Source organism: Pinus tabuliformis, chromosome 7 (assembly GCF_031772625.1).
Source record: "Pinus tabuliformis cultivar Carrire ecotype Pingquan chromosome 7, CPIR1, whole genome shotgun sequence".
Lineage (NCBI taxonomy): Eukaryota > Viridiplantae > Streptophyta > Pinopsida > Pinales > Pinaceae > Pinus > Pinus tabuliformis.
The window spans coordinates 1,355,347,427-1,355,353,426 of record NC_142293.1 but is presented as its reverse complement, the minus strand read 5'-3'; positions in this window follow the sequence as shown (position 1 = coordinate 1,355,353,426).

The window sequence follows — 6,000 nt, the reverse complement described above, 5'->3', positions numbered from 1 at the left end:
CGGCCAGTCACTTCGCCTTCCTCCTCAGTGGAAATCACTTCTGAGCAGAATAGGAACCCGAGCAGACTTGCAGGCCGCAACAATGTGCGTGGGCCGAGAGAAATCATGGATTGTGGTCATGTGGAGCATCCTGCTGTTTGCTACCAGATCCCCTGCACTCTGGAGAACAACACTCTCATTGTCTCAGTCTCGGTGGAACATTGCAGCAGTCTCAGGGGGCAATTGGAAGACCTGAATGTGCCAGTGGTTGACATGCAAGTTCCTCTGGTAGATATGAGGCGGCCAACCAGAGCATACATTCCCCTAGGCACACAAGCAGCTGATGCAGGCCCCAGTGAGCCGGTGCAGAGGACTTTGCTCTCGGACTCGGACGAATCCCAGAAGCTCAAATGTAAAATGAAGGATGAGCCATACACAACTGATGATGAATAGCTCAGCCATCAATCTGATCTTCGCTGCCGGGAAAGGAACGCAACTCTCTGTTCGTCTCTTCTGCTCTCTATTTCTGCTTGTCATTCTATCGGTTTATGGGTCCACTATGTCGGTTTATATGACTACTGTGTCAATTTATATGTTGTCTATGTCGGAACTATGCACCGTCAACGGTCGCAATGCTAGTAAGGGTGGTAAGCTGATCCAATTTTTGTAACTTTGTTGCTCTGGATAGGTCCAATATGGGGAAAATGCCAATCTCTCTGGAGATGCAGGACCACGGCCCTGATGTAAAAAATGCTGTAATTTTTGATATTTTGTAATATAAATAGCATAGTCTTACGTAGAAAAAAAAAAATTACAAATTAATTAAAAGCCAAAGCATTATAATTAAAATATACTCCATTTAATCGTGCAAATTTACAATGTACAATTATTTTGTTTAAATTGTCTTATCACACAGAGACATCTTTTTAAGACAAAGGCATTCTTTTAAGGGGAGGTTCCTCTTTGCAACCAATGCCATGTGTCTCTATTTCCAAACATATTAACAAGTGTTGTGTGTTTGTATCACCTAACATGTGGTTTTTGTTGTATTCTTATCGTTGAACCATGTCAGCCCCAACATCTTGTAGGAAGTGACCACAGGTGGATAGCAATTAAATGGAAATTCCCATCCATTTATTTCACTGGAGCTGTTGTAATATCATCCGGAGGGACTTACTATTCTTCCATGTGACCATGTGGCTTGTTTAGACAGATTTGGTTTCCATGGTTTCATCATGGAGGGAGTGAGTGTTTTCTCGTTGTAATTTTTTTTAATGGTTGCACAAATCAATTATATAATTTAATTATTTTTTTGAGTTTTATTTATAAGTTGTAAAAATAAAGCAATTCAATTAATAAATATTTTGTCTATCATAAAATAAGTTGTTAAAAAAATAAGATACAATGTCAATATATGTAGGGTTAAGAGTTAGTTTTGTTGAAATTAATGGAGAATGTATTATAGGAGAGAGAGGGTTCATTAGTTGTGTGTGAGACTTAGCTATGAATTAGTTCTTACATTTTAGATCATTGTTCTAACTCTCCTACTTGCATGTAAACTACTTATTCTTGATGATTAATGATGAATATGTAGAGAGTTCTACTAAAGGCAGTCTCCCAGTGAAGTTCTATGGTAGCGGGGGCTAGGGAGATTGAGTTCTGTGATAGCAGTGAAGCTTGCCATGAGTGTTGTGGCATCGATTGTGATAGGGGTGGAGCGTGAGATCTATATTAGTGAAGGATATGCGAGTTTGTTTTATTTCCTCTACTGATTAGTGTAGAGAAGGTTAAGGTCTGGACTTTTCTCTGTGGACTGTGCTCCTTGATATGAGATCCAAGTTGTGGTACATGAAAATCTGAGCTATGGAATGAACTCGTGTGTGAAACCCTTAGTGGAGTATTAGATGCGATATATTGGATCAAATTGGTTTTCATGACTAAACAAAGCATGGGTTCATGGTGGCGCAGTGGAAGAGTGAAGTTCAGTGGGTCGAACTGTGGTTCCCCCCCCGCCATGAGCCATTGTAGTAAACCCGATGAGAATTGGTGGATCGATTCATACTCGGAAGTCTCGTAATGTGATGAGGGGTGAAGCAATGAGATCCGCTCGACAAGCTACAAAGAAGACAATGTTGGGGTAGATGTGTTGATCTACATTGTAGGAAAGTACCCATGGAGCATCCTACGTTGGAGAATAACTGACCATCAAAGTTGCAGCCAATGTGTGGAGCAAAGAAGCATTGCGTGGGGACATCTGCAGACCTGCATTGTAGAAAAGTTGGGTTGAGACTTGCGTTGAGCATATCTATATTGACCACATTGTCTGGACTAAGTAGGAGGTGCATGGATTTGACATCTAAAGCATGAAGGCTCTCTCACAGACAACGTTTCTCTCAAATGACAATGAGTTGAAGTGTTTGTGAAGAGCCCGTGAGGCACGAGCAGCTATCCACTGGTTATGATCTCAGTGCCTTGTAAGTCAGCAGTCAAGCGAAACAATATTGTTTAGATTTGAAGGATCAACGGTTAAGAATGATGGAGTTTTTTGGTTGATCGACTACTACATCCTCTAGTAGAAGGTGCCCTGCATTAAGAAGGGAAAACATACAAAACTATAAAATTTCACATTGCAATGCCTTCATTCAGCTTCAATAAATATAGTGATTGGTGGATCTATTTAGATCTCTTTGGGTCGGTGCGGATTGTGTACCTTGAGTCCGAGGCCCTTCCAGCTTGATTAGAAGTGTTCATAGCTGCTAGAGGAGGAAGATTTTTTTTTAGGTAGACTCATAGATCAACCCATCAAGATGAATAATCAGATGGTAGAGGTGTACTTGAACGAGAGAAATAAGCTCGATGGGTCTAATTATTCTAATTGGAAATTCAAGTTGGAGACCCTACTTGAGGGGAAAATTGAATGGGCAATTGCAAATGGAGATGAATTTAAGCCGATTACAATAGGAGGTGGAACAACTACAACAATTCAGGATTGGAGGAAGAGGGAGAAAAAAGAAAAAGTGTTATTGAAATTGTCAGTGAAAGACTACATTATTCCTCCCATCAGAGACTATAAATCAACAAATGAGATTTGGAAAACTCTCAAGGATTTATATGAGATAAAAAATAAAAATCGTTTATTGTTCCTGAAGAGAAGTATTCTCTCCATTAAGATGGAGGAGAATGAATCAATCGCAACATTCATCTCTCGGACGAAGGAGCTGAGAAATAAGTTGGTAGATATAGGGGAGACAGTGTCGAATAGTGATCCTATCATGGTTACCATGAATGGTATAACTGATGACTATCAGATGTTTATTATAGGATTGAACTCTAGGGAGAAAGCCCCCAATTTTGAAGAATTGACAAGGATCCTAATGTAAGGGGAAGACAGGTAGATGACTCTGAAACCCCAGAGTTCATATCTTGCATTAATGGCAAAGAAAAAAACCTTTCAGAGGGAAGACAAGTGTAGGACAGAAAGGTGGAGGTACACCACAAAGAAAGCCACCTCAAGGTATGTCTTCGACCAGAAATGATTCAGGGATTAAATGTTTCTATTGTGGTAATATGGTCGCATTGCTAGAAATTTCCATAAGAAGAAGCTTGATGAAGGTCGCCATAGACATAAGAAGCATGTAGGGAACTTTGTTGATGAAGATCTGAATTAGAATCTCAGACTGTTCATATCTTATTCTACTTTCTTTGCTGAGAATAATGAAGTAGAAACTTGGTTTGTGGACTTAGGAGCTTCAACTCATATGAGAGATAACAGAAATTGGTTTGAAAATTTCAAAGAAACTAGCAATGCTGCTAATATCTACCTTGGTGATGATATAGGGTACCAAATTAAAGGGTATGGAAATGTTCATGTTGTATTGCCTAATGGGAATATTAGGCATATTCAAAATGTAATGTATATACCCAGAATTAAAAAGAATATGATCTCTGTTTCTATGATAACGGATCAAAATCTTAAGGTATAGGTTTTTTAAAGTCTTATTCTGTTATTAAAGATCTGTTGGAATAGATGAAGCCAATTTCATTAGGTATTCGAGTTGGTGGCCTATACAAACAAAATATGAGAAGCACACCACACCAAGCTTTGATAGTTATGACTGCAGAAAATTTGTGGCATCAAATATTCAGTCATATTAATTTTCATGACCTACTGCTACTTTAGAAACAAGGTATGGTCAATGGTCTCCCTGTTTTGAAAAATGTTCATGTTGATTATGAAGCATGTGCTCTTGGGAAGATGCATAGGGATGATTTTCCCTCCAATTTAGATAGAAATAAGAGAGATATACCAGAGCTTGTGCACATTGACATATGTGGGCCGATGCAGATAAGGTCATTAGGAGGTGCATATTATTTTTTATTATTTGTTGATGATTTCACAAGATTTACCTGGGTGTATTTTCTTAGAAAGAAGAGTCATACTTTTGAATATTTTAAAGAGTTCAAAAGCATGGTTGAAAAACGAATAGGGAAGTTCATCAAAATTCTCCACTCAGATCAAGGGAGAGAATACAAGAAGGGTTGTTTCATCAAATATTTCAAGGACCATGGGATATTTCAGTAGTTCACAACACCCCACACTCCTCAACAGAATGGGGTTGCGCAGAGGAAGAACATATACCTTGTGGAGTGTGCATGAAGCATGTTAAAATGTAAGAACCTGTCTAATGTTTTTTGGGCGAAAGAAATAAATAATGCAGTATATTTAAAGAACAGGAGTCCAACAAAAAGGATTTATTTTAAGACCCCATTCAAAGATTTATTAGGATTTAAGCCTACAGTTAATCATTTAAGTGTCTTTGGCTTGAAATACCTTTCTCATGTTCCAAAGGAGGATAGGAAGGAACTGGTTTCAAAGGCCATTAAATGCATTTTTTTTTTGGCTAGTGCATAGATTTCAAAGCTTATAAATTGTTTAATCCCTCTACTCATAAAGTGTTTTCAAGTAGAGATGTAGTATTCCATGAGCAGGTTGATGATGGGAACCATGATAGAGGCGATGAAGAATGACACATGTGTTTGCTGATGGAAGATGGAAGTGATGAAACAAGGGACAACATGAGTAGCAGCACCACCACTAACAACAACAGCAACAACAAAAGGAAGAATCACATGGTAAAGATGCAGTTAGTAGGCCAAGTCCACCAAGGGATGATCAAAACATATTTGAGGTCAGTCAACCACTAAGGAGATCAAGTAGGAAAATTCGATTGCCAACAAGATATAGGGATCATGCTTTTATAACTAGTATGTTAAATGTTGTTGAACCCTCAAATTATAAAGAAGAAAGTCAATATGATGAATGGAGGGCATCCATGGAAGAAGAATATGAGTCAATACTTAAGAACAGAACCTAGGATTTAGTTGAACACTTGAAGGCAAACAACCCATAGTTTGCAAATCGTTATACGAGTGTAAATTTAAAGCAAATGTTAGTATATACAAATATAAAGCTAGGTTGGTGGAAAAGGGGTACTCGCAGAAAGAAGGCATAGATTATGATGAAACCTTCGCTTGCGTAGCTAAATTAAACACAATTAAAATGTTAATTTCTTTAGCCACCAAACAACATTGGATGATACGCCATCTAGATGTGAAATCTGCATTCTTAAATGGTGAATTAAAAGAAGAAGTGTATTTAATGCAACCTGAAGGGTTTGTTAAACATGGGGAGGAACATTTAGTATGTAGATTGAGAAAAGAACTATATGGATTAAAATAGGCACCCAGATCATGCTATAAAAAATTTGATTCATTTTTCCTGCAGGATATTTATAAGAGGAGCAAGAACGACCCTAATCTATATATTGTGTATGATGAAAAGGGGAATTTTTTTTTTATTTCTTTATATGTAGATGATATTATTATTACAGGAGATGTTGATGAGCTCATTAAAGAAATCAATATGCAGATATCATAGGATGTTGAGATGAAAGACCTTGGAGAGTTACACTATTGTTTGGTTCTTGAAGTATGGAGGGATTCTGGCCAGACCGTTCTATC